The sequence below is a fragment of the Suricata suricatta genome, chromosome X (assembly GCF_006229205.1).
Source record: "Suricata suricatta isolate VVHF042 chromosome X, meerkat_22Aug2017_6uvM2_HiC, whole genome shotgun sequence".
In the NCBI taxonomy this organism is placed as follows: Eukaryota; Metazoa; Chordata; class Mammalia; order Carnivora; family Herpestidae; genus Suricata; species Suricata suricatta.
This window is the reverse complement of record NC_043717.1, coordinates 93,221,686-93,249,671: the sequence shown is the minus strand read 5'-3', so window position 1 is coordinate 93,249,671 and position 27,986 is coordinate 93,221,686. Positions and strand designations below refer to the sequence as shown.

Genomic DNA, 27,986 nt, shown 5'->3' with positions numbered 1-27,986 from the left:
TTGGGTAGATGCCCAGCAGTGCTATTGCTGGGTCACAGGGGAGTTCTATGGATAGTTTTTTGAGGAACCTCCACACTGTTTTCCAGAGCAGCTGTACCAGTGTACATTCCCACCAACAGTGCAGGAGGGTGCCCGTTTCTCCACATCCTCGCCAGCATCTATAGTCTCTTGATTTGTTCATTTTAGTCACTCTGACCGTTGTGAGGTCGTATCTCAGTGTGGTTTTGATTTGTATTTCCCTGATGATGAGTGATGCTGAGCATTGTTTCATGTGCCTGTTGGCCATCTGGATGTCCTCCTTGGCGAAGTGTCTATTCATGTCTTCTGCCCATTTCTTCACTGGATTATTCATTTTTCATGTATGGAGTTTAGTGGGTTCTTTGTAGATTTTGGATACTAGCCTTTTATCCGATATGCCATTTGCCACTATCTTTTCCCATTTTGTCGGTTGCCTATTACTTTTTTGACTGTTTCCTTTACACTGCAGAAGCTTTTTATCTTGACAGGTCCCAATAGTTCATTCTTGTTCTTGATTCCCTTGCCTTTGTGGATGTGTCAAGTAGGAAATTGCTGCGATTTAGGAGGATGTTTCCCGCTTTCTCCTCTAGGGTTTTTATGGTTTCCTGTGTCACATTCAGGTCCTTTATCCATTTTGAGTTTATTTTTGTGAATGGTGTAATAAAGTGGTTTAGTTTCATTCTTTTGCATGTTGCTGTCCAGTTCTCCCAGCACCACCTGTTAAAGAGGCTGTCTTTTTTTCATTGGATACTCTGTTCGACTTAGTCAAAAATCAATTGGCCATATATTTGTGGATCCAGGAATGGGTTATCTATTCAATTCCATTGGTCTGTGTGTCTTTTTTTGTGCCAATATCATAGTGTCTTGATGATGACAACTTTGTAGTAGAGGCTCAAGTCTGGGATTGTGATGCCTCCCATTTTGGTTTTCTTCTTCAATATGACTTTGGTTATTTGGGGTCTTTTGTGGTTCCGTATGAATTTGAGGATAGTTTGTTCTAACTTTGAGAAGAACGCTGGTGCAATTTTGATGGGGATTGCATTGAATATGTAGATTGCTTTGGATAATAATGGCATTTTAACAATGTTTATTCTTCTGATCCATGAGCACGGAATAGTTTTTTTTTTCATTTCTTGGTATCTTCTTCAATTTCTTTTATAAGCTTTCTATAGTTTTCATCATACAGGTCTTTTAGCATCTTTGGTTAGGCTTATTCCTAGGTATTTTATGGTTTTTTGTGCAATTGTGAATGTGTCAGTTTCTTGATTTCTCTTTCTGTTGCTTCATTATTGGTGTATAAAAATGCAACCGATTTCTGTACATTGATTTTGTACCCTGCGAGTTTGCTGAATTCATGGATCAGTTCTAAAAGGCTTCTGGTGGAGTCGATTGGGTTTTCCATGTAGAGTATCATGTCATCTGCGAAAACTGAAAGTTTGACTTCTTTGCCGATTCTGATGCCTTTTATTTCCTTTTGTTGTCTGATTGCTGATGCAAGGACTTCCAGCACTATGTTAAACAACAGTGGTGAGAGTGGACATCCCTGTTGTGTTTTTTATCTCGGGGGAAAGTTCTCAGTTTTCCCCATTGAGGATTGTATTAGCTGTGGGCTTTTCATAAATTGCTTTAATAATATTTAAGTAAGTTTCTCCTATCCTAGCTTTCTCGAGGGCTTTTATTAAGAAGAGATGCTGTATTTTGTCAAATACTTTTTCTGCATGTATCGACAGGATCATACGGTTTTTATCTTTTCTTTTGTTAATGTGATGTATCACACTGATTGATTTGCGAATACTGAACCAGCCCTGTAATCAGGAATGACTCCCACTTGATCATGATGGACAATTCCTTTTATATGCTTTTGAATTCGATTTGGTAGTATCTTGTTGCGTATTTTTGCATCTGTATTCACTAAGGATATTGTCATGTAGTTCTCATTTTTTGTTGGGTCTCTGTCTGGTTTGTGAATCAAAGTGATGCTGGCTACAGTGTACGAGTTTGGAAGTTTTCCATCTATTTCTCTTTTTTGTAATATCTTGGAAAGGAAGGGTGTTAACTCTGCTTTAAATGTCTGGTAGAATTCCCCTGGGAAGCCACCTGGCCCTGGGCTCTTGTTCATTGGGAGATTTTGATAACTCATTCGATTTCTTCACTGGGAGGTCTCCTCTGGCTCTGCATTGGGCTGGTGCCGTAGAGCCTCTGGCCCCAGTTCACACTCACTCAGGTATATATGAGGCTGTCATCTATAAGGACTCTGTGTGTACACTTCTCATTCTTACAGATCAGAGTATTGTGGCTTTAGTCCTTCTTAGTTTGATAGTTGTGGGTGGGTGGAGATTACAGCATTCCCTGCTCCTCCGCCATCTTGCTTCCTCTTTTCTTTTCTTTTAAATTTATTTTGAGGCAGAGAGGGAGAGCACGAGCAGGGGTAGGGTAGAGAGACAGGGAGAGACAGAATTCTGAACAGGCTGCATGCTATCAGTGAAGAGCCTGGTGTGGGGCTTGAACCTCTGAACTGTGAGATCATGACCTAAGCGGAATTCAAGAACTGGACGTTCAACTGACTGAGCCGCCCAGGCGCCTCTCTTATTTTTCTTTTTTTTAAATTGAGATATAATTTGTATATTATAAATTCTCCCTTTCAGAGTGCACAATTCAATGGTTTTTAGTATATACACAAAACTTTACAACAATCACTACTGTCTAATTCTAGAACTTCTCATCAACCCCCAAAGAAACTTCATACGAGTTCAAACACTCATTCCCAATTCCCCACCTATACCTCCAACTCTTGACCGCCATCAATCTGCTCTCTGTCCCTATGAATTTGCTTGTTCTTGACATTTCATATAAATAAAATCATACAATATGTGGCATTTTGTGTCTGACTTCTTACACTTAGCATGATGTTTTCAAAGTTTATCCACATAGTAGCTTGTATCAATACTTCATTCCTTTTTCATGGCTGGTGCATAGATAAACAAAATGGGGGGGGCCTTCTTTTTGTGGGGGTGCTTTCAAGCAGTCTTATTTAGTGTTCTCTGATTGGACCTGCTTAATACTGGCCATTCTGGTGACAAAATCTAACTCTTGCTATAGTGCTGTGGGAATTAATATGAGTCTTCCCTTTAATGTTTTATACAGGTCAAAATTGGTTGTAAAAAAAAGTACCATAACAATGGCCTCAAAGGAGAAGATGAGCCATGGCAGAATAAACCTGAGAGTTGAGGGCAGATGCCGGAGACATTTGCCTGGCGGACAACTGTATATAAAGCTTCTTTATCTTTTTGAGTCGTATGAGTGGGTAAGTCAAACCTAACTTTCTAGGATTGATGGAACATGTTTCCATGCAACATATGCCTTCTGTTTCAAGACCAGAACCCCATGTTCTTCCACTCTTGCCATTTTCACATCATAGTCCTTTTGTTTGATCACAGTTGTGATATGGCAGCTCAATTCCTCACTTCCATTCCAATTGCCAATCATTGCTTTTGGAAAGATATAGCAGGGACTAATCTGGACCCTTTTCTCTGAACTCTCTGATGGCATAAACTCTTCAAAATAAGTCACTTTCTCAGCCCAGGTCCAGCCCAGAGATGTACCTTTCTAAACAGGAGATAGGCTTTGGAGGCCCCTGTCTATGGGTCAGTGTACCCACGGAGTCCCGAGACAGTCACAGAGGTGAGAGCCAGTCCTTCCCTTAGAGAATGCTTGCTGTTCCACTTTGGGCCTGCCACTCACCATCAAGCTTCTTTTCTTCTCTCACCACCTGTAAAAGTGAATTTGCTTGTCCTCAGTCCTATTTCTGGGGTTGGGTGTCATGTGTACTTATGACCACAAGGTGTCAATAGAGAGCTTGGCCGGAAGTCTTTGCCTTTGTCTCCTGAGGCTGAGAGCAGTCATTTCATTTGATACAATTATATTCATTCCACAATATATAGGAAGCACCTACTATGTCATGGCACTGTGTGAGACTGGGTCACAGAGTTCACAGAATGACTCAAGCAAGCTACAGTATGTGAGCTCTGAACTCTATAAATGAGCAGCTTCCACATTCCATAATCTTATTCTTTACTACAAAGGAATAAACTAAAGAAATGGAATCTCCTACAGTGAGCATTATAAGACCCCTGGACACACCTAGGTCACTTTTATTTTTCACTCCCTTTTATTTATCCGCTCCCTACAAGCCACATGTCACAATGCTCTTCGTATCACATCATACTTAATTAGCTCCTCTGCTTTATTTCTGTGGCCCCAGAAATGCTCATGATAGTTGTGTAACGTGAGTTTATCCATGGGCTCAAGATAAATTTTCATGAGATCCAAATATTGTGAATTGCAATATTTTCAAAGGTAAGAGCCATGCATTTGTCATGTTTTATTCATATATTATGTCAGTATTGTTGGGTACCTGCTACTTGCCAAGCACTGTGTTAAATTATGCATGTACAATAGTGAGTTAAAACAGCATACTCATATTCATGGAGCTTATTGTGTTTCTATCTGTGCCAGGCACAATGGTTAATATATATTAGAAATTTAGTCAATGTTTGTATAATTTCTTTTTTTAATTTTTTAAATGTTTATTTATTTTTGAAAGAGAGCATGCATGTGTGCACGTATGCACATGAGCTGGGGAGGGGCAGAGAGAGAGGGAGACAGAGGATCCAAAGCAGGTTCTGCTCTGACAGCAGGGAGTGAAATGCGGGGCTTGAACTCACGAACTGTGATATCATGACCTGAGCTTAAACCCAATACTCAACCAGGTACTCCCACAGTTGTTCTTTATATGAAAGATTGCAGTTATATTTAAAGATGTAACAATGGTTTTAATTGTGGCCCATTCTAGTAAAATGTCTGAATATTAAAACACATTAATAACACTTTCAGTGAGCTTCAAAGATTCGACTAAAGGACATATATTTAATAAACTTAAGAGAGAGCCGCAAGATTGTGGAGAGGTAGGGAACACTGTTACCTCCGCAAGCCTGCAAACATCAAACTGAGAGGATTTAAAAGTCACAATTTTCTCATCTCCAGGTGTGCGCACTGAGCCCTTATTGATATCAGCCCCACGGATGCCACAATAAGTGAGTGAAAACTGGGAACAGAGACTCTGAGGGAGGGGGCGCCGGCTCAAAGCGGAGCTGGGAAAGAGAGTGCCCAGAGACTTAGCCCCGGGCTGCAGAGAGTGCGGAGGCTGCACAACACCATGCACGGCTGCGAGTGTGCGGGACGGCTGTGCAGGCTGGCACAGGGTTTTGAGAGCTGCCCATGAGCCAGCCATGCTGTGCGTGAGTCGGCAGCGCAAGACAAGGGACGCGAAGCGGCCCCCAAGGAGGTACAGAGTGGAGGGGAAGAGGAGAGACTGAAGGGAGCCCTTAGCCCACGTGCCGGGGAGACAAAATTTCCATTCGCAGCTGCTGGGCGCAGGGGGAGAAATCCAACCCCCTCAGCGGGCTCGCGATCCGCTGGGCCGATCCGCTGGGCCCGGCGGCCCTCGGACCTCAGGTGGAGCCAGGGAAGGGCTGGCTCTCCAGTCCCCCTGTGCAGCCTCGACGGGAAAGCCGCCTTGCTGCCAGAGGTTACTTTAACGGTGGCAGAAATAGTAAAGGGATTTGAAGGCCCAGCGGATCTTAGAAAACCGAAACAACTTGACCCGCCCATGGCACGGGGACGTTGGTCTCAAGAGAGTGGCTGGCAACTCGCCTTCTGAGAGGGGCTTGAGGCACCGCCATTCTTCTCCCTGCATCCACTAAGGCGGGGCCTCAGAGACCAGGCCCTGAGACCCGACACAGTTACATCCAACCATGCCCATCCACTCTGGAGTCCTGGATTCTACTCTTCCTGCTATTTTTTAATTTTTTTTCAATTTTTTCATTCCGAATTATTTTTAATTTTTAAGATTCCATAATTTTTCCCCTTGTTTTTTCTTTTCTATTTTCCTATTTCATCCCTCTCTCCCCTTTCCCCCTGGAGTCTGGGAAAGACCAACATTAAACACTGCTTCGATTAGATCAACCCTTCCCATCCAGATATTTTTTGCTTATCTCATTCTTATCTTTATCCTCCACAGGTTTTAAGCTCTCAGACTGTCCTTTATCTCTGTCTCTGTGCCCCCAGTTTGTTTTTGTTTTTGTTTTTGTCTTCATTCTTTTTTTCCTGTCCTCTCTTTTCTTTCCTGCTCCTTTTTTTTTCCTTTCCCATTTGGTTTGCTTGTTTACCGGATGTGTCAGTGAGCTTGCATGCTTGTGTTCCCTGTGTGTTTGTCTGTGTTCCTTTCCAGGGCTACCTCAAAAAAACAGGCCAAAGCACACATAATGGAAAGTCTCAATTATCACTGATTAAGGAAATATATTAAATACAAGCACAAGAGAAACTGAGAGACACCATTAAAAGAACATCTGAAATGACCTGGACGAAGAGCCTCCTTTAATAGGGCCATACTAAACAGGTGCACAGTGCAGAACAAGCTTTTAAAACTGATAAGAGACACAAAGCTAGCCAAAATGACAAAACGAAAAGACTCTCCTCTAAAGAAATTCCAGGAAGAAATCACAGCAACAGAACTACTCAAAACAGACACAAACAACATAACTGAACAAGAATTTAGGATGATTATCATAAAATTAATTGCTGGGCTTGATAAAAGCATAAGAGCTGTCAGAAGATATTGATACAAAGACTAGGAACCTTCAAAATAGCTGTGATGAGTTAAATGAGGCTATAAATAAGGTGAATAATAAGATGGAGGCCACATTGCACGGATTGAAGAAGCAGAGAGGAGAATAGGTGAATTAGAAGACACAGTTATAGCAAAAGAAGAAGCCAAGAAAAAGACAGATAGAGTGATACAGGAGCACGAAAGGAGAATCAAAGACCTGAATGATACAGTCAAATGCAACAATAACCATATCATAGGAGTTCCTGAAGAGGAAGATTGAAAAAAAAGGTCCCGAAGGGGTGATGGACCAAATTATACACAAAAATTTCCCCAATCTAGGGAAAGAGAAAGACAATGAAATTCAAGAGGCATACCGAACTCCCCTAAGACATAACGTAAACCAACCTTCAGCACCACATATCATAGTGAAACTGGAAAAATGTAAAATCAAAGAGAGATTTATGAAAGCAGCTAGGGAGAAAAAGGCCTTAATATACAAAGGGAAACCAATCAGAGTGGTTACAGACCTATCTACTGAAATTTGGCAGGCCAGAAAGGAATGGCAGGAAATCTTCAACGTGATGAACAGGAAGAATATGCAGCCAAGAATTCTTTATCCAGCAAGCCTGTAATTCAAAATAGAAGGAGAGATAAAGGTTTTCCCAAATAAACAAAAATTGAGAGAATTCATCACCACCAAACCAGCCCTACAAGAAATCCTGAGTGACTCTATGAGGGAAATGTTGCAAGGAATATAAGGTGCCAGAGACATGATTACAAACATGCACTCTACAGGGAACACAATGAATCTAAACCCACATTTTTCAATAATAACACCGAATGTAAATGGACTGAATGCTCCAATAAAACTGCACAGGGTAGCAGAATGGATCAAAAACCAAAATCCATCTATTTGCTGTCTACAAAAGACTCATCTTAGACCTGAAGACACCTCCAGATTGAAAGTAAGGGTAGGGAGAAATATCTACCATGCGACTGGATGTCAAAAGAAAGCCAGAGTAGCCATACCTATATCAGACAAACTGGACTTTAAAGTAAAGGCAGTAACAAAAGATGAAGAGGACATTATTTAAAAATTACAGGGTCTCTACATCAGGAAGAGCTACCAATTATAAACATCTATGTGCCGAATTCCGGAGCTCCCAAATGCATAAAACTAATCACAGACAGAAGCAATCTTATCAATAAGAATGTGCTAATTGCAGGGGACTTTAATACTCCACTTACAATAATGGATAGGTCAACAAGACAAAAAAATCACTAAAGAAACAATGGACCTGAGTGGCACACTGGGTCATACTGGGTCATAAAACATCCCTTCATAAATACAAAAGAATTGAGATCATACCATGCACACTTTCAGATCACAATGCTATGGGACTTGAAATCAACCACAGGAAGAAGTCTGGAAAAGCTCCAAAAATGTTCAGGTTAAAAACTACCCGACCGAAGAATGACTGGGTGAACCAGGCAACTAGAGGAAATTAAAAAATATATGGAAACAAATGAAAATGAGAATACAGCAATCCAAACTCTCTGGGATGCAGCAAAGGCAGACCTAAGAGGAACGTTTATTGCAATCCAGACCTATTTCAACAAACTAGAAAAAGCACAAATTCAAAATCTAACAGAGCACCTAAATAAACTAGAAAGGGAGCAGCAAGAGCACCCCAAACCCAGCAGAGGGAGAGAAATAATAAAGATCAGGGCAGAATTAAACAAGATAGAATCCGCAAAAACAATTGAAGAGATAAATGAATCCAAGAGTTGGTTTTTTGAAAAAATAAACAAAATTGATAAACCTCTAGCTAGGCTCCTCAGAAAGTAAAGAGAGAACATGCAAATAGACAAAATCATGAAGGAAAATGGATCTATTACAACAGATCCCTCAGAAATACAAGCAACCATCAGAGATTCCCATGAAAAATTATATGCCAACAAACTGGACAATCTAGAAGAAATGGACAAATTTCTAAACACGCATGCACTACCAAAATTCAAACAGGAAGAGATAGAAAATCTGAACAGACCCATAACCAGTGAAGAAATAGAATCAGTCATCAAAAATCTCCCAAAGAATAAAAGCCCACGGCCGGATGGCTTCCCAGGGGAATTCTACCAGACGTTTAAAGCAGAGTTAACACTGATCCTTCTCAAGTTATTTCGAAAAGTAGAAATGAAAGGAAGACTTCCAGACTCATTCTACGAAGCACATATCACTTTGCTTCCTAAGCCAGACAGAGACCCAACAAAAAAAAAGAGAACTACAGGGCAATATCCTTAATGAATATGGATGCAAAAATATTCAACAAGATACTAGCAAATCGAATTCAACAGCATATAAAAAGAATTATCCATTATGATCAAGTGGGATTTATTCCTGGGTTACAAGGCTGGGTCAATATTCACAAATCCATCAATGTGATACATCACATTAATAAAAGAAAAGAAAAAAACCATATGATTCTGTCGATAGATGCAGAAAAAGCATTTGATAACATACAACATCCCTTCTTCATAAAAGTCCTTGAGAAAGTCGGGATAGATGGAACTTACTTAAACATTATTAAAGCAATTTATGAAAGCCCACAGCTAATACCATCCTCAATGGGAAAAAACTGAGAGCTTTCTCCTTGAAATCCACTCTCACCACTGTTGTTTCACATAGTGTTGGAAGTCCTAGCACGAGCAATCAGACAACAAAAGGAAATAAAAGGCATCAGAATTGGCAAAGAAGAAGTCAAACTTTCACTTTTCGCAGATGACATGATACTCGACATGGAAAACTGAATCGACTCCACCAGAAGCCTCTAGAACTGATCAATGAATTCAGTAATGTTGCAGGGTACAAAATCAAAGTACAGAAATCAGTTGCATCCTTATACACCAAAAATGAAGCAACAGAAAGAGAAATAAAAAAAACTGATCCCATTCACAATTGCACAAAAAACCATAAAATACCTAGGAATAAATCTAACCAAAGATGTAAAAGACCTGTATGCTGAAAACTATAGAAGACTTATGAAGGAAATTGAAGAAGACACAAAGAAATAGAAAAACATTCCATGCTCATGGATCAGAAGAATAAACATTGTGAAAATGTCTTTATTACCCAAAGCAATTTACACATTCAATGCAATCCCCATCAAAGTTGCACCAGCATTCTTCTCAAAGCTAGAACAAACTATCCTCAAATTCGTATAGAACCACAAAACCCCGAATAGCCAAAGTAATATTGAAGAAGAAAACCAAAATGGGAGGCATCACAATCCCAGACTTTCGCCTCTATTACAAAGCTGTCAACATGAAGACAGTATGGTTTTGGCACAAAAACAGACACATGGACTAATGGAATAGAATAGAGAACCCAGAACTGGACCCACAAATGTATGGCCAATTAATCTTTGACAAAACAGGAAAGAGTATCCAATGGAAAAAAGACAGCCTCTTCAACAGGTGGTGTTGGGAGAGCTGGACAGCAACATGTAGAAGAATGAAATTAGACCACTTTCTGACACCATTCACAAAAATAAACTCAAAATGGATAAGGGACCAGAATGTGAGACAGGAAACCATAAAAACCCTAGAGGTGAATGTAGGAAACAGCCTCCTTGACCTCAGTCACAAATGTTTCCTCCTCGACACATCCCCAAAGGCAAGGGAAGAAAGAACAAAAATGAGCTACTGGGACCTCATCAGAATAAAAAGTTTCTGCACTGCAAAGGAAACAATAAAAAAAACTAATAGGCAACCAACCGAATGGGAAAAGATAGTGGCAAATGGCATATCAGATAAAGGACTAGTATCCAAAATATACAAGGAGCTCACTAAACTCCATTCCCCAAAAATGAATAATCTGGTGAAGAAATGGGCAGAAGATCTGAACAGACACTTCTCCAAAGAGGACATCCAGATGGCCAACAGGCACATGAAATGATGCTCAGCGTCACTCATCATCAGGGAAATACAAATCAAAACCACACTGAGATACCACCTTACACCGTTCAGAGTGGCTAAAATGAACAAATCAACAGACTATAGATGCTGGAGAGGATGTGAAGAAATGGGCACCCTCCTGCACTGGTGCAGCTGCTCTGGAAAACAGCATGGAAGTTCCTCAAAAATAGAACTCCCCTGTGACCCAGCAATAGCGCTGCTAGGGATTTGCCCAAAGGATACAGAAGTGCTGATACATAGGAGCACATGCACCCCAATGTTCATAGCGGCACTTTCTACAATAGCCAAATCATGGAAAGAGCCTAAATGTCCATTGACTGATGAATGGATAAAGAGGATGTGGTATATATACACAATGGAATACTATATGGAAATGAGAAAGAATAAAATCTGGACATTTGTAGCAAAGTGGATGGACCTCTAGGGTGTCATGCTAAGTGAAATAAGTCAGGCAGAGAAGGACAGATACCATGTTTTCACTCATAGGTCTAACAGGAGAAACCTAACAGAGGTCCATAGAGAGGGTAATGGGGAAAGAGAGTTGGGGAGGGAGAGGGACACGAAACATGAAAGACTATTGAATACTAAAATGAACCAAAGGCTGAAGGGGGAAGGAGAGGGGGGAAGAGGGTGATGGTCATGGGGAGACACTTGTGAGGAGAAGCACTGGGTGTTATATGGAAACCAATTTGACCATAAACTATTATAGAAAAAGATTTAAAAAAATAAAGGTAATATCCAGAGGCAGGAAAAACAAACAAACAAACATAGAAAAACTTAAGTGTTAGAGAATCTTACTAAGAGGATTACCATGGGAAATGTCAAAATATTATGATATAGGGTTACTAAGAGAGGTGAAGTGTCCTTAACATCAAAGGTAAAGACTTTCACAATGCTTGATTCTACTGTCTTTAACTTATTGGAGATCCACTACATTGGTCAGTACAGATTGTAACCTTCCTTTATTTTTTTTTTGAGAGAGAGTATGCACATGAGCACGGGGGAATGGGAGAGAGAGAGAGAGAGAGAGAGAGAGAGAGAGAATTTTAAGCAGGTTCCACACTCAGCATAGATCCCGATATTGGGCTCAATCCCACAGCCATGAGACCATGACCTGAGCTGAAATCAAGAGTTGGATGCTTAACTGACTGAGCCACCCAGATGCCCCATAACTTTTCTTTAAATCAGGTGGCTTGTTCAATTTTCTGTTAGAATGCATCTACTCTGATAAAGTATAACTTTGGGTCTATAATATTCTGCCCAAGGCTGCTCATCTTCCTAAAGAGTTTCATGGATGTAGGTGTTCTACCTAGCTCCTGGAACAGAAGAATGAGAAGATTCAAAATTGTTCCTAATTTTTCAACATGTCACCCAGAAATTACTAGGTGAGCCAATATGTGCAGTGAGGTAAAGCATTGGGTTTTGTATAAAAAACATTTGAGTTAAAACCTTGCATATTTGATTTACTAAATGTGTAACCTTGCTAAGGATAAATATTTTACAGAAACATTGGAAGTACCAAATGAGGTGGTTCATGGGAAGAATGCTTTGTAAAATGGCAAACTTAGGTCTAAGATCTGTTATTCTCAAGAATCATACAGATTAATCAATAAATTCTGCAAATATTTATTGAGTACCTACTCTGCACCAGATCCTGTGCTCTGTGCTAGGCACACCTCAAATTCTAGCAGCTGACAGTCAAAGGTGTGATGGAAGAACACACAGTATATGGTATGTCTGGCCAGGCAGACTTGTGTAATGGCAAGGCAGAAGAATGTGATAAAAGCATGCTCACTTGAATACTGGACTACCTATGTGACCTCAGTTCTCTGTGTTTCAGTTTCCTTACCTCTGAAAGAGGAAATAGTCATGGTACTTAATTTATGGCATTGTTATGAGAACTAGCTGGAGGCATCACATAGAAAGCACCCAGGACAGGACCTGGTATAGAGTAAGGACTATGTAAATGTTAGCAGTTGTGGTTTTTTTTCTTATTATATCTCACTGTCAGCAGTGTCAGGTAGAGAGCTTCATAGAGGCTATGACCCATGAAGCTCATCTTGAGTAATGAGCAACTTTTTTTTTTTTTTTTTACCAGGTGGACATTGGTAATAATGGGGAACAGAGAATGATGAACTTAGGAGGCTCATGAGAAGATGTATAGGAGAAGGCATACATCCTGCAAGGATATCACGGTTCCTGAGAGGAACCTTACAAGAAGGAAAACCACAAGGGAAGTTGTAAAGATGGCTGGAGCTGCACCATGGAGGCCCTTGTTCATCATGTTTTCATGTTTAGACTTAGCCAGGTAGGTGATGGGGAGGAGATATGGAGGCTGAAAAAGAGGGAAGTGTCTAGGAAGAACCTTCAGGTTGGGGCGCCTGGGTGGCTCGGTTAAGCGTCTGGCTTTGGCTCAGGTCATGATCTCACGGTTTGTGGGTTCGAGCCCTGCGTCGGGCTCTATGCTGACAGATAGCTCAGAGTCTGGAGACTGTCTTTGGATTCTGTGTCCACCTCTCTCTCTCTGACCCTCCCCTGCTCATGCTCTCTCCCTCTCTCTCTCTCTCTCTCTCTCTCTCTCTCTCTCTCTCTCTCTCTCTCTCTCTCTCTCTTTCAAAAACAAATACAAAATTAAAAAAAAAAGAACCTTCAGGTTTGTGACCTTTGACACTGGGGTTCTCATACGGATTACCAAGAGATACAAGAGGTGTGTCTTAGCCCGAGTTCATTAGAAAACAGAGACTGAAGTACAGCTGTTGTGCGGAGGGTTTCTTGAAGGCTATTGTTACAGAGCAGCTAGAATGAGCAGAGGAAGGAAGTGAGGCAAGCAAGGAGAGAAAGCAAATACGAAGTAGTACATTACAGAGATTTCTACAGCTTCTTGAGGAAACACAGCTTGTGACTTGTTCATATCGGAGGTGTCTTGGTAAGCACGGTGAAACCACCTGATCAATGCCCTTGAACTTCTAGGTTGTGTCAGTCACCCCTTCAAGTAATCACTAGAAAGTCGGAACTCACAGCCCATATTATGGCACTACATTTGAAGCTAGAAGCAGGAAAGCTAGAATTTCCATGAGTCATAAGGTCAGACCTTTGATGAAGCTGTTGCCATTTGTATTTTTTTTTTAATTTTCAAATTTTAGTGTAGTTGCTACACAATGAGACACTAGTCTCAGGTATACAACATGGTGTTTCCACATGTTTATACATTATGCTATGCTCAGCTCAAGTGTAACTACCATCTGTCACTGTATAATGTTGTTACGATATCATTGGCTATATTTCTTATGCTGTTCCTTTTATTTTCATGTCTTATTCATTCTGTAAGTGGAAGCCTGTATTTCCCACTCTCCTTCCCCTCTGGCAGCCATCAATTTGTTCTCTATATTTATAGGTCTCATTCTGTGTTTTGTATATTCATTTGTTTGTTTTAGATTCCACATATGAGTGAAATCATAAGGCATTTGTCTTTTTCATTCTGACCTATTGCACTCAGCATAATACTCTGTAGGTCCATCCATGTTGTTGCAAATGGCAAGATTTCATTCTTTTTTTTTATGGCTGCATAATTGTCATTTTCATCGAAACAGCTATAAAGGAGGATCTACTGGAGCTTGGATCTCAACCCAGGTGATTCCATGAGAGCTGGTGAGAGCTGGTGCTATTAGCAGACAAGGTAACAGTGGTGATAGCCAGGGATGTCCTTTGAGCATGTGGCCAAGGACCTGGCAGTCCAAGGACTCCATCTGTGTAAACTTTGGGGGCATAAATATAAGATGCTACAATCTACGCCTTCTTTTTTTTAACGTTTATTTTTGAGAGACAGAGCATGAGGGGGTGTGTAGAGAGAGGGAGATACAGAATCCAAAGTAGGCTCCAGGCTCTAAGCCGTCAGCACGGAGCCCAACGCAGGCCTCGCACCATGAGATCATGACCCGAGCCAAGTTGGACGCTCAACCAATTGAGCCACCCAGGCACCCCAATCTACCCCTTGATAATATAATTCGAAGCCTCCTTTTTGGTGAGGAAAACACAATCTCATTTCTTTTTTGGATGAGGAAACACTCCTTCACATTGGTGGCCAGTTATATTCTCCTGAAAAGGAGAATTATTCTCCTAATGAGGGTTAGTACACCAAGATACAGCTCTTGCTACTGTATCTGGTCCTAGAATCATAATTTATATTAATCATCTCCTTGTACAACTACTGTGTTTATACCTTTCTCACAAATAACTAGCACACTGGCTAATTTAGTTTACTTTTTAGTGAGGTGACTCAGACCTTCATCCCAGAGCGGTTTGAGCACTTAGTTGCCTTTCCCTTCTTTGGGTCCTGGTTTCTGTAACTGGATATTTACAGTTATCATTGGGGATAGATGCATTAAGAGATGTTGAGTTTCAAAGAGAATCTTCCCTATCTCTGTGCACAGTATAACCTAACTCCTAATAGAAATTAGAGTGATTCCCTCGGTAAGTATAAAAAATGTCTTTCTTTGCCTGTTGTCCCACTGGCATTAGAATCATCTCAAAATTGCAAGATGGGAGTTGCAGCTTCTGGCTCATTGGAACATTTACTGTTTCATCAAGTAGAAGTAGCTTCCAGTCTTGGAGCCAGTATATCAAAACCAGCATAGCTTAGGTTTGTAAGAATGGGGAAGCAAAAGTTCCACAAGTCAGCCACTGGAGTGATAGTCAGTGGAGTCACTCCTTCTACTGCCCTTCAGTTCTTGGACCTAAGTTCTTAAGTTATTCAAGAAAATAATATATTGTCTATGGCTTCAGTAATTATACTATATCTTAAGATGTTGTGAATGAGCTGGTGCCTTAGCCTGTCCTTCAAAAGGTTTATCTACCATTGTCTTAGGCTTGTTGATTCTGAGTGATGAGGTACATGGCAACTCAAGGGATTCTCATGTTCATGAGCCCATTGTTGCACCTCCTTTGCTATAAAGTGGTCCCTTTGGTATTGGGTATTATTGTGCATAGTTCAATGTCAGTGGGCCAGGAATTTTCTCAGTCTGTGCACGGTGGGGATGATGGAGGTTCTACAGATAGAGAAAGCAAACACGTATCTCTTGTATGTATCTTTCAGATAGAGATGAATTGCTGCTTTCCCCAAACTTGAAAAGTTTTGATGTAGTTGATCTTCTATCAGCTTTCTGGTTGACCTACCCACGTAATCATGCCATACTGGGAACTAATATTGTCAATTTCTACTAAAGAGAGTTTGGGATATTCAGCAGTTGCAGTGGTTGGACTCATCCATAGCTGGCATTATTTTTTCCATGAGCACATTGTATAAGTTTTGAGGTAGCTGAAGAAGAACATGGGCTGAGATCCACTGAATGAGTCTCTTGTCCACATGGTTGTTAAGATATTTCTCTGCAATGTATACTATTTGGTGGGTATTATCTTGAGACAAATATCTGTATGTTTTGTTTCCATTTCTGTAGATCCATCCATATATCTTTTCCTTATACTCAATTTTCCAGTTTTGGCCACTTGAGTGGAGTTGTAATGTGACAGCAGCAGTCCATTTCTGGTCAGTGCCAACATGCTGTGCTGACCCAGCTGTAAATCATGCCCTTGTGATTTCCTCTTCTGTCATTTGGTTATAGAGATGCCATGAGGCCATTGGTGTGACTTGAAGAATAGGAGTTAATGCAATAATGCTAGGTGACATGGGAATCTTGACCAACTATTCATGTATTTGATTAATACCTTCTGGACCCACTTGAACCTAGTCCCAAATGCATTGCTTCAGCATACAGTGGGATAAGTGAATGGCTGTTAGAACTACGCAAATTTATGACATGGTGGACTTGTTAACACCATGATGTTTTTTATGAGCATCTCTCTTTGCAAAGCCTCTTGGTATCTTGTGGTCAGGTACCCAGTGTTTACTGGGCATAGTAACACAGTAGATGATTTGCAAACAGAGTATTTCTCTGCCACAGAGGGCTTGTTATTTCTCTAGAGTTCTAGGTGTCTCTTTTAGGACTCTCCTTTTGGAGACAAATGTTGTTCCTCTCTTGCTGGTAAGGGTTACAAGGTGCGACAACTTGTTTTTTACTTTAGAAAAAGACTAGTGTCTTCCAAGACATGCCCTTCTTCTGCTAAAACTTCACCAATATGGCAGGCCCTGAAACTCTATGTGGCTTATTTACCACCTTTTGGCATATACCTTTTGGTGAACCTCTAAAAATTTCAACAATATCGTAGGTTCACAAATATTATCTCTTAGTATATAAATGTCTTACCAGCCATCTAGGGTTGCTAGCATTTCCAGCTCAACAGGTATAATTAATTAAAATGAAGTGGAACAGAATGATAATCTGAAGAGTTTCAAGATATTCAAGGTCCCAGTGGACAATATTATGTCAAAGAGCAAGAGAGTTAACATAGCACTCAGGCAAGAGGAAGTATGTACTTGACTATTTTTGACATGCAAAAATAAATTGCTTTCAATCTTCCCTGCTGATGTGTGTCACGAAGAAAGTATTCTGCCAAATCAATAGCTTTGTACTAAGTGCCTGGTGTGATGTTGATCCGCTTTTATAAAGAAAGTACACCCAGCAACTGCAATCAGGGCTCCTATTTTGTTAAGTCCACTGTCACTAGGCATTAGCCACCTGATTTTGCAAAGGCCAAACTGGAGAACTGAGAGAAATGTAATAGGATCTGTCTCGTCCATCTTTTAAATCTTTAATGGTGATAGTAGTTTCTGCAGTACCTTTGGCAATGCACTGTCTCTTTTTCTTTTTTTAAGTTTTATTTATTTATTATTTGAGGAGGGGAGGGCTAGAAAGAGAAAGGGGAAGAGAGAATCCCAAGAAGGCTCCACACTGTCAGCACACAGCCTGACAAAGCGCTTGACTTCACCAATCATGAGATCATGACTTGAGCCGAAACCAAGAGTTGGATGCTTAGCTGACTAAGACACCCAAGTGCTCCTGTAATGTTTCTTCTTATTTAGATTTCTGGAAGGGGAAGTTTTAGGGACTTTCACTGCCTTTCCTATTAAGATGGTCCTTTATCCATAGGCCATAGAAACAACGGGGGAGATCTTGCAGAATCGAAGAATGTGCATTCCAATTATATATTCAGAGACTAGAGAAGAAGGAACAGTGTGAGTGTGTGGACCCATTGACCTGCTATGAGATGGGTATTACTTTCTGGACCAGGGTTTGCATTAGATTGAATTACATGAGATTATCCTGGCTTGGAGACTTTGAAGAGCTATTACTTCCTACAAATTTATGCCGAAGTATCCTTGGCTTTAAACCATCAAACCAAAGCCCAGAGAAAGTATGTGAATTAAATATAGTACTTGAAGAGTATATATATTTCTATGTACTTGTTCATATAGGATATCCTCTTTGAAAGCTATTAGGAGAATCGTGCTTGCATTTTGCATCCATCGACCAGCACCATAAGCAAACACTGGTCTTTAACAGGAGGGACTACATGATCTACAGGATGACCTTGAGTTGGACTGAGGCTCTTTCTTTGGTTTCTATCTATAAGCACTGCTAACCAGTGTAAACCATTAAGAGATTCAAGCTGCTTCTCCTGTCACATCTGCTGCACCTGGCCCTGTTGCAAATTCTAGAGCCAGTCCTAGGTTCATTCTAAGTTAAGATAGGTTACAAAACCTGTCACATCTCACTTCCAACTCCTCATATCTTTACATATAGTCCCCAAATTCCTATAACCACCTTTTGTAGAGCTTGTGCATTTCTCACATTTATATTCCATCTGAATAATCGGAGACAATAAACTGGAGTATTTATCGTGGAGTATATCTTCCTTGCGACCTTCAAGACCCATTGGCAAAAGGACTGAACCTGACATGAACAGTGATGTTGATTCCCATGAGCATACTTTTAAGATACAATTGTGTCATATGGTAATTTTCCATGTTAATATGAGTCTCAATTCATATCCGGCCAGAAATATAACTATTTTTTTAAATGTTTATTTATTTTTTAGAGGGAGAGAAGAGAAGAGAAGAGGAGAGGAGAGGAGAGGAGAGAGAGAGAGAGAGAGAGAGAGAGAGAGAGAGAGAGAGCAGAGTAGGGACAGAGAGAGAAGCCTCCAGGCTCTGAGCTGTCAGCACAGAGCCCAATGCCCAATGCAGGGCTTAAACCCACGAATCGTGAGATAACAACCTGAGTCAAAGTCAGATGTCCAACTGACTGAGCCATGCAGGAACCCCATAACTATTTTTTTTAACTTAACTTTATTTTAGAGAGAGAGAGACAGAACACGCAAGTGAGAAGGGAAGAGGGACAGAGAAAGAGAGAGAATCTTAAGCAGGCTTCAAGCCTGATGTGGGGCTCCATCCCTGGATCACAATCTGAGCCAAGATCAAGGGTCAGACACTCAACTGACTGATCCACCCAGAAAAGCCATAACTTTTAAAAATAAATAATTCAACTTATTTCTACTTTGGCAGAGGGGTGGAAATATAATTTTAGTCACTGTGGTTCTCCCTAACCCCCCCACTTTTTTTTTTTTAGCAAGACTGTATCTTATGTTTGGAAGAGGGGTTTCAATGCCCTGGGTAGGAAACTAGGCTCAGTAATTTTCTGGTCCTTGGATATTTGCTGAGTAAACCTCATCACTGCCAGACCACTCCATATCTGGCAACTTTTCTTACTACTTTCTCTCCCCTGTATATGCATTTAATTGTGATAGTAAGAATACAATAGTTAATACTGAGGTTAATAGCTCATGAGTAACAGTGATACTATTTGTAAATATAGTCTTCTGTATTTTATTGAATGAATTTGAAGCTAGGTATCTCAAGCTAGAAGAATATGATTCTCAGCAATAAGCTGATGCAAATGAAATCTTGAAAATATCAATGTATTTTTAAAATTTTTAAATTATGGCAAAAACACAACATACAATTCACTATCTTAGACATTTTAAAGTGTTCAGTTTAGTATGTTTAAGTATATTCCCATTGTTGTTCAACAGATTTCCAGAATTCTTTTCATCTTGTCAAATTGAAACACCATACCCATCAAATAAAAACTCTCTGTTTCCTCCACCCCCTAGGCACTGGTAATCATTCTACTTTCTGTTTCTATGAATTTGACTTCTCTTGATACCTCATATAAGTGGAATCAAACAATATTTATCTTTTCATGATCGGACTATTAAACTTAGCATAATGTCCTCAAGGATCACCCATGCTCTAATGTGTGAGTTTTCTTCCTTTTTAAGGCTGAACAATATTCCATTGTTTGTTTCATTTTATTTATCCATTTATTTGTTGCCGAACATTTGGGTTGTTTTCACCTCGTGGCTATTATAAACAATGCTTCTAGGAGCACGGAAGTGCAACTATTTCTTCAAGACCTTTTTTTCAATTCTTTTGGGTATATATCCAGAAGTGGGATTGCCGAATCATATGGTAGTTCTGTTTTTGTAGAATTAGTCTGGAAGTTTCCCTATTTCTATTTTTTGGAATATCTTGAGAAAGTTGGGTGCTAACTCTGCTTTAAATGTCTGGTAATATTCCTCTAGGAAGCCATCTGACCCTGGGCTTTTATTCATTAGGAGATTTTTGATAACTGATTCGATTTCTTAACTGGTTATGGGTCTGTTCAGATTTTCTACCTCTTCTGGTTTGAATTTTGGTAGTGCATGTGTGTTTAGGAATTTGTCCATTTCTTCTAGATTGTCCAGTTTGTTGGCATATAATTTTTCATAGTAATCTCTGATGATTGCTTGTATTTCTGAGGGGTCAGTTGTAATAAATTCATTTTCATTCATGATTTTGTCTATTTGGGTGTTCTCTATTTTCTTTCTGAGGAGCCTTGCTAGAGGTTTATCAATTTTGTTTATTTTTTCAAAAAACCAACTTTTGGTTTCATTGATCTGTTCAATTGTTTTTGTGGATTCTATCTTGTTTAATTCTGCCCTGATCTTTATTATTTCTCTCCCTCTGCTGGGTTTGGGGTGCTCTTGCTGCTCCCTTTCTAGTTTATTTAGGTGCGCTGTTAGATTTTGAATTTGTGCTTTTTCTAGTTTGTTGAAATAGGCGTGGATTGCAATAAACTTTCCTCTTAGGACTGCCTTTGCTGCATCCCAGAATGTTTGGATTTTTGTATTTTCATTTTCATTTATTTCTGTATATTTTTTAATTTCTTCTATAATTGCCTGATTGGCCCAATCATTATTCAGTAAGGTGGTTTTTAACCTCCACATTTTTGGAGGTTTTCCAGACTTCTTCCTGTGGTTGATTTCAAGTTTCATAGCATTGTGATCTGAAAGTGTTCATGGTATGATCTCAATTCATTTGTATTTATAGAAGGCTGCTTTATGGTCCAGTATGTGATCTAGCTTGGAGAATGTGTCATGTGCACTCGAGAAGAAAGTGTATTCTCTAGCTTCAGGATGCAGAGTTCTAAATATATCTATTAATTCCAACTGCTACAGTGTGCCATTCAGGTCCATTGTTTCTTTAGTGAATTTTTTGTCTGGTTGACCTATCCACTGTTGTAAGTGGAGAATTAAAGTCCCCTGCAATTAGCACACTCTTATCGATGAGATTGTTTCTGTTTGCAATTAGTTGTTTTATGTGTTTGGGTGCTCCCAAATTTGGCGCATAGATGTTTATAATTGTTAGCTCTTCCTGATGGAGAGAACCTGTAATTATTATATAATGTCCTTCTTCATCTTCTGTTACTGCCTTTACATTAAAGTCCAGTTTGTCCGATATAGGTATGGCTACTCTGGCTTTCTTTTGACTTCCAGTAGCATGCTAGATATTTTTCCATTCCCTGACTTTCAATTGAAGGTGTCCTCTGGTGTAATATGAATCTCCTGTAGACCGCAAATAGATGGATTTTGTTCTTTTTTATCCATTCTGCTACCCTGGGTAGTTTGATTGGAGCATTCAGTCCATTTACATTCAGTGTTATTATTGAAAAATGTGGGTTTAGATTCACTCGTGTTCCCTGTAGAGTGCATGTTTGTAGTCATGTCTCTGGTACCTTACATTCCTTGCTACGTTTCCCTCATAGACTCCCTTTTAGGATTTCTTGTAGGGCTGGTTTGGTGGTGATGAATTCTCTCAATTTTTGTTTATTTGGGAAAACCTTTATCTCTCCTTCTATTTTGAATGACAAGCTCGCTGGATAAAAAATTCTTGGCTGTATATTTTTCCTGTTCATCACATTGAAGATTTTCTGCCATTCCTTTCTGGCCTGTCAAGTTTCGTTAGGTCTGTAACCACTCTGATAGGTTTCCTTTGTATGTTAGGGCCCTTTTATCTCTAGCTGCTTTCAGAATTCTCTCTGTCTTTATATTTTACCAGTTTCACTATGATATGTCGTGCCAAATGTCAATTCAAGTTATGTCTTAAGGGGAGTTTGATGTACCTCTTGAATTTCAATGACTTTTTCTTTCCCCAGATTAGAGAAATTTTTGGCTATAATTTGATCCAGCACCCCTTCAGGACCTTTTTTTCTTTCTTCCTCTTCAGGAAATCCTATGATATGGATATTGTTCCGTTTGATTGTATCCCTCAGGTCTCGAATTCTCCTTTCGTGCTCCTGGATCAATTTCTTTCTCTTTTTTTCAGCTTCCTCTTTTGCTATAACTGTGTCTTCTAATTCACCTATTCTCCTCTCTGCTTCTTCAATCAGTGCAGTAGCTGCCTCCATTTTATTATGCACCTCATTTATAGCCTTTTGAATGTCCCTAGTGTTTGTATCAATAGATTTTCTGATGACTTCCATGCTTTTTTCAAGCCCAGCAATTAATTTTATGACAATTGTTCTATACTTTTGTTCAGTTATGTTGCTTGTGTCTATTTTGAGCAGTTCTGTAGCTATGATTTCTTCCTGGAATTTCTTTAGAGGAGAGTTTTTTCATTTCATCATTTTGGCTATCTTTCTGGCTCTTGTCAATTTTAAAAGCTTGTTCTGCACTGTGCGCCTTTTAGTATTGCTCTATTAAAGGAGGCTCTTTGACTGTCAAGGGCCTGTCATTTCAGGAGATGTTCTTTTAATAGTGTCTCTCAGTTTCTCTTGTTATGCCTCTGATTAATTTATTTCCATACTCAGTGATATTTGGGACTCTCCTCCATGTGTGCTTTGGCTTGTTTCTTGAGGTAGCCCTGAAAAGTAAAACAGACAAACACACAGGGAACAAAAGCAAGCAAACACACAGACAGATCAAGTAAACAAGCAAACCAAAAGGGGAAAGAAAAAAATAACAGAAAAGAAAAGAGAGGACAAGAAAGGAAAAAAAAGAAGGTGGCAGACAGAAATAGCCAAAGATAAAGGACAGTCTGATAGCATAAAACCTAAGGAAGGGAGAAATAAGAATGAGATATGGGAGAATATATCTGGATGTTAAGAGCTGATCTAATCACAATAGTGCCTAAATATTGGTCTTTCCCAGACTCCAGGTGGGAAGGGGAGGAAACAAGGAAAAAGGAATATAGAAAAGAGAAAACAAGGGAAAAAGTTAAAAAATAAAAATAATAAGAAAAAAAGCAGCTCTCTGGTGCGGATGGTTGTGGTTTTGTGTAGGTAGGTCTGTTCTCAGGGGCTGCTTTCTGAGGCCCCGCCTTAGTGTTTGTGGCGAGAAGAATGGTGGCACCCCAATCCCCCCTCAAACCATGCATTGCCAGCCACTTTCTTGAGTCTGACTTCCCCGTACCACGGACGGGTCAGATTGTTTGGTTTTCTAAGCTCCGCCAAGTTTCAAAATCCTAGTCCAGGCATTGAAATGCTGTCGCCACAATTAAAATGTCACCCGGCAGGTGGGTGGCTTTCTGGCTGGGATTGAGTAGGGGAACTGGGGAGCCAGCTTATCCCTGGCTCTACCTGAAGTCAGCAAGGTGCCGAGCCCAAGGGAGAACAAGCCCACTGAGGGTGACGGATTTCCCTCCTCACACCCAGTGGCTACACATGGAATGTTTGTGTCTCTCCGTTCTGTGCTGAAATCTCCCCTCTCCAGAATCACTCTATGAGCATTTTCAGTCTCTCCTTCTCTTCCCCCAGCTCTTCAATGCGCTACACAGCCATCCCTCATGCCGCCCTGCATGGGAGTTCACGCCTGGCCCTCCAGGGTCCTGAGCCGCCTCTGGGCACATGGCCCTCTGCTCCATGCACCAAGTTTCTGGGCACTCTCTCCCGGTTCCACTTTGGCGGAGACTCCCCTCAGAGTCTCTGGTCCCAGTTTGCACTCACTCAGGCATCCATGAGGCTGTTATCAATAAGGAGTCTGTGCACGCACCTCTGTTCTTGGAGATCAGAATATTGTGGCTTTTAATTCTTTTCAGTTTAATAATTGCGGGTGTGCAGAGATTACAGAGCTCCCTACTTCTCTGCTATCTTGCTGCTCTCTCCCGGATCATATGGTAGTTCTGTTTTAAATTTTTCAAAGGAACACCATACAGTTTTCCACAGCAGCTATGCCAATTTACATTCCCACCAATGGTGCTCAAGAGTCCCAATTTCCCCACATTTTGGCAATTATTTGTTATATAATAGTAATAATAATAATTTTTTACTATATTATATTACCTAATGGGTATGAGGTTCTCTTGCTACTATTGTTTCCTCTTCCCAGTGCATGGGAATAAACCTCAGTTGCAGAAGCTGTTATGGGAAACAGTTGTGGCTAAGCCTTCAGCTACATACTTATATTATCTGCATCCTAGTAAACTTGACAGTTAGCCACATTGTTCACATACCTCCACATTTCTCCAATGTCAAAGACACACAAAGGCACAAGCAACCCAGACACTAGCATTGCCATCTTAATCTGGGTTCTCATTTATGTCAATGACTAGAATGAGCAAGATTTGACTAGAGTACAATGGGGATTTCACATTCAATTTTACATACATTTAACAGGATCCTCTAAAGCAATTGCAAGTATTTACAATATTTGCTACATTCCTACTGTGAAAAATGCAACATCTAAAATATATAAATGTTTAATGAATGTTTATCAGTGTAGGTGGAAGAGAGGCAGAAACGATACGAAAAGGGATTAAGAAGAATGAGAGAGGCAAGAAGGAATAGTGGAAAGAGTAAAATAAGGAAAAAGGAAAAAAGAAATGGAGGGAGAATGGGTGGGGGGGAAGAAGGAAGGAAAATAAGTCTATTGTGGGGTGCCTGGGTGGCTCAGTCAGTTAAGTGTCCACCTTTGGCTCAGGTCATGATCTCATGGTTCATAAACTCGAGCCCTGTGTCGGGTTCTGCACTGACACCTCAGAGCCTTCTTCAGATTCTCTGTTTCCCTTTCTCTCTCTGCTCCTCACCTTCTCAGGTGTTTTTGTCTCTCAAAATTAAATAAACATTAATAAAGGAAAATTAGTCTACTGGTCATAATTTTCAGATATGGATCTGCTTAAAAAATTTAAAAAGATGTTACACAGGTGATTTTGAAGCATAGTCAGTTAAGAATAATTGATATATTCTAAGAAAATAAGTCCTGAAAGGGGCAGGCCCATGGGAAATACCAACATGTAATGGGGAAAAAAAGAGACTCCAGTAAAGAGAAGGAAAAGCAGCAGATAAGGAGATAAGAGTAAACCATGAGACCGTGGTTTAATGGAGCTCATGGAAGAGAAAACTTCTAGAAAGTCATATTAAACATTATCTAAGGTGCTGAGAAGTCGAACAAGGTTAGATTGAGGCATGCTCAGTCACAATGGCAAAATTGAAGACATTTCTGAAGTTTTCCAGAGCTTTTGTTGTGGAAGAATAGGTGTTTAAGTTGTATTGGAGTAATTGGGAATTGAGTAATTTTAGCAAGGGTAGACTTCTTATTAAAGAAGCCAGTAGAGAGTGAGAGGTTGAAATTCTAGGAAACAAAGTAATTAATGAATAAAAATTCTGGAAGAGAAAGAAGGTGATGTGACCTAGAAGACATGTAGCTCTATCAGTATGAAATAAAATGTGCAGAACAGGGTGTTGCAGGTGCCTGTGTTTATACTTAAATAGGTGGCAGGTGGAAGAGAGTTGGAGGGATTTATATTTAGTCATTTAAATTGTATTAATAATATAATGTCCATAGTTATTGGGTGAGAACATTGGAGGTAGAAATCAGATTGGGGAACTTGAGAGAAGTCACAAACATTTGGAATAGTGGTTACTAGAATGCTGGAATGGAATGGAAATTGACCAAAAACAATTCAAAAGAGAGGCTCTGTGAGGCTCAGCTGAGTTTGGAGGCCCTGAATCAGAATGAGGTTTTTTCTCCAGCAGCATCCAGAAACTCAGACACAGGAAAAGAGAAATGTGGATATGTGACTAACACTGGAGTCTGACTTTGCAAAGGAGGTGTCTTGTAGCCTGCTGGAGCAGAAAAGCAGTTGCAAGTATCAGTGAGTATAGTGCAGGCAGACAACTGCAGGCTCCTGTCTTAGGAAGGAAGGGCTGGCAAATGGGGGAAATGGAGAGTGGACAAGGGACTGCAGGGGTCTAAGGTGATGACAGAGTAGAGTGTTAGGACATTAATGAATGTTGACAAGGTCTAAGTAAGGCATTATCATGAATGTGGGTGACTCAGGTGATAGTCAATTGCTGAGAAGCTCTACAGTTAATATGGAGAGATGGAGAGCTTTGAATGAATTGTACAAATAGCAGAACTTAAAGCATGGAGAAGTTCCAACTCCAAGGTCATTGATTAATGTGGTCAGTAAATAACATGTAATGAAATTGTAAAAGTTGAGAAAGAATAACATGGTGTTATAACTCTCCTAGGCAGGAAACGTTTACATAATAGTAAAGGAAGAGTAGCTATGAAGCAGCTGTGGTGAATTAGAAGGCCAGTCTCACTTACGGACTCCTGTGTCATATAGGACAGAGGAGATCAACCTTTCTATGAGTTCTGTTGACAGATGTCTTAGCTCAGAACCTCACCCAGCTACCATTTCTTATGCATGCTACATCGCCTCTCTAATAATCTGTGTTTTAATTTGCAAAATTGATAATGATTATAGCATTTAGCTCTTACAATTTTTGTGAGGATTAAATGAACCAGTTCAGGTACAGAACTTAACATAATGTCTGATATATATGTACGTAGTCAATGTAAGATAATGTTATCTAAACACAATGTTATCTAAATTTAAGATTACTGAGGACAAGGAATTCTGTATCTGTTCTTTTCTACCTCACAATTCTTTCACTTACGTCAGCCCCAGCTCATTATCCCACAGTCCACCTCATTTCGGTTAAATAGCAACTCCATTATTCTAATTGCTCAACCCTAAACAACCATCTTTGACTCCTCTCTTTATTTTGTTCACTTTTTATATAGTTTATTATCAAGTTGGTTTCTGTATAACACAGTGCTCCTCACAAGTGCCCTCCTCCATGCCCATCACCTACCGTCCCCACTCCCCCATCCCCATAAACCCTCAGTTTTTTTTCTCAGTATTTAAGAGTCTCTTATGGTTTGGCTCCCTCTCCTTAACTATTATTCCCCTTCCCCTCTCCAATGGTCTTCTGTGAAGCTTCTCCTGTTCCACCTATGAGTGAAAGCATATGGTATCTGTCCTTCTCTGCCTGACTTATCACGTAACATGACACCCTTGAGTTCCATACACATTGCTACAAATGGAGAGATTTCATTCTTTCTCATTGTCATCTAGTATTCCATTGTATAGATAAATCACATCTTCTTGATCCATTCGTCAGTTGATGGATATTTATGATCTTTTCATGATTTGGATACTGTTGAAAGTGCTGCTATAAACACTGGGGTACATGTGCCCCTATGCATCAGCACTCCTGTATCCCTTGAGCAAATCCCTAGCAGTGCTATTGCTGTGTCATAGAGGAGTTCTATTGTTAATTTTTTGAGGAACCTCCACAATGTTTTCCAGAGTGGCTGCACCAGTTTACATTCCCACCAACCGTGGAAGAGGGTGCCCCTTTCTCCACATCCTCGTCAGTATCTATAGTCTACTGATTTCTTCATTTTAGCCACTCTGGCGTGAACTGGTATCGCAGTGTGGTTTTTGATTTGTATTTCCCTGATGATGAATGACACTGAGCATCATTTCATGAGTCTGTTGGCCATCTGTTCATGTCTTCTGCCCATTTCTTCACTGGCTTATTTGTTTTTCAGGTGTGGAGTTTGGTGAGTTCCTTATAGATTTTGGATACTAGCCCTTTATCTGATATGTCATTTGCTACTATCTTTTCCTATTTCATCAGTTACCTGTTAGTTTTCTTGATTGTTTCCTTTGCAGTGCAGAAGCTTTTCATCTTGGTGATGTTTAAATAGTTCATTTTTGCTCTTGATTCCCTTGCCTTTGGGGATGTGTCAAGTGAGA

The 27,986-nt window shown here is 40.1% G+C and overlaps 1 long non-coding RNA gene across 1 annotated transcript; it reads left to right on the top strand.

Annotated features, from left to right (window-relative positions):
• The first annotated feature begins 3,226 nt into the window (after positions 1-3,226).
• Positions 3,227-12,783, top strand: LOC115284092. The gene is made up of 3 exons (XR_003905113.1): positions 3,227-3,322; positions 5,062-5,111; positions 12,762-12,783. It is a non-coding gene; the product is annotated as an uncharacterized LOC115284092 (long non-coding RNA).
• The last annotated feature ends 15,203 nt before the right edge of the window (positions 12,784-27,986 follow it).